This window comes from Musca autumnalis, unplaced genomic scaffold (assembly GCF_047663935.1).
Source record: "Musca autumnalis isolate F117 unplaced genomic scaffold, ASM4766393v1 scaffold_1, whole genome shotgun sequence".
NCBI classification, from domain to species: Eukaryota; Metazoa; Arthropoda; class Insecta; order Diptera; family Muscidae; genus Musca; species Musca autumnalis.
Window position 1 is genome coordinate 61,147,505 of NW_027411644.1, and position 1,603 is coordinate 61,149,107.

The 1,603-nt window shown below is 34.3% G+C and overlaps 1 long non-coding RNA gene across 1 annotated transcript; it reads right to left on the reverse strand.

The window, feature by feature from the left end:
• Window positions 1-202: 202 nt before the first annotated feature.
• On the reverse strand, window positions 203-1,374 carry LOC141398941 (uncharacterized). The gene is made up of 3 exons (XR_012411736.1): window positions 815-1,374; window positions 406-753; window positions 203-348 (listed from the first exon to the last, which is right to left on the reverse strand). It is a non-coding gene; the product is annotated as an uncharacterized lncRNA (long non-coding RNA).
• Window positions 1,375-1,603: the final 229 nt, after the last annotated feature.

Sequence of the window (1,603 nt, forward strand, 5' to 3'; positions counted from 1 at the left end):
CTGCAAACCTTAGAACACCGATGGGCACGGTTTCGCCTGACACCCCGGCGTTAGGGGGTCTCTAATAAGTAGGAGACCGCTACTTGGATAACCTTTGGTCAGTCACAGTTCCCCAACTCAACACTTCCAGGGTGTTGAGTGTGGAAACTGTGACCTTAAGCCCCCGCATCGCGTCAAGATTGTTATCCCTGGCGAGGGAAACAAAGGGCTATCAAATATGAATGTATGTTTGACTTATCTTGCCGAAACTTTATTTGTCCATACACACAGGTAGAAATTTTGGTGGTTATATGAAACCTTCACAAAACCACAAAACCCTATTTGTCGCATAGGTTATATTATCATTACCTGTAAAGAAAATGTCATGCATTAAAATAAGAAAATTTGTATTGGAAATAAACTCACTTAAAATATTCAATTTCCACCAATAATTTAATTTTTGTCTCATTCCATGAGTATTTCCAAGTTTTTGTACATTGGTTATAATTTCCATCAAGTCACTTGTCCAAGTAGACGACACTTGCTTTTACTTAAATGTAGATAGAAAGAACCAGTCCATGTAGGAATTACTGTAAATATGATCATTCTCCAAAAAAATAAATATTCTCCATCCATCATATGCGATAAGCAAACTAAAATAACAAATATCTTATGAGACATTGAGTACAATAACGCCAGATACTTTTCAACAAATTCACATTCATAATGGCAAACTGCCCATACATTCGTCGATAAAAATCCACTTCAATTCACCTGCAAAACAAAAAAATCAAATTAGCATAACGAAAAGAAAACAAAAAATAGACACACATACGTCTTGTTAGTGGATGTAGGAATTTGCGTTTTGGTTGCTTCTAACAATCTTGGAGAAGATTCACACATTTATGATCCCTTGTACAGATGTAATTTTGTGCATTTACGATCCCACACAAATGTTCCAATGATTCCAATTGGTAATACCCAAAGGAATACAAAATATGTTTGGCAATTACCTGCTATTAACATCCATGCTTGTTCCCAAATCATTTTCACTCCACAGGTTCCGAAAAATGATCTGGCTTTGTGACAGCCATCTATGGCTGTAGCATGGAATATTTTCACCCATTTACCACAGGCTACTTGACTGTAGCATGGAATGTTCATTTACATTAAAAACAGTCTTGGTTGAAGCGTACAAATTCAAACTTTTATATCTTATTAACACAGGCCAGTTACAGATGACTTTGTTATGACAAATCCATTTAAACAATTGATAATATTGGTCACACAACACACCAATATTTATATTATTTATTTTTGTTACAATTATTATTTTTGTTTGCTGACAAACCGAAAGATAATTAAGAATGTAAATAAAGATGAACATATGGTATGCCAGTGTTGTAAAGTTAGCCATTTCCATTCAACGTTATTACACAGCTGTGCAATAGCAGGTCTCCTGAAACTGTGTCTAACAAAAAGTTTGATGGTCAGTCATACGGACAGAAAGGTTAGGAACGTCAAGCATATACAATTTATCGTTGATACAAAATTATTATTTTTCTAAAAGAATAATACATACGAATAAACATGATAATTCTTTATTGAAACTGAATAATAATTC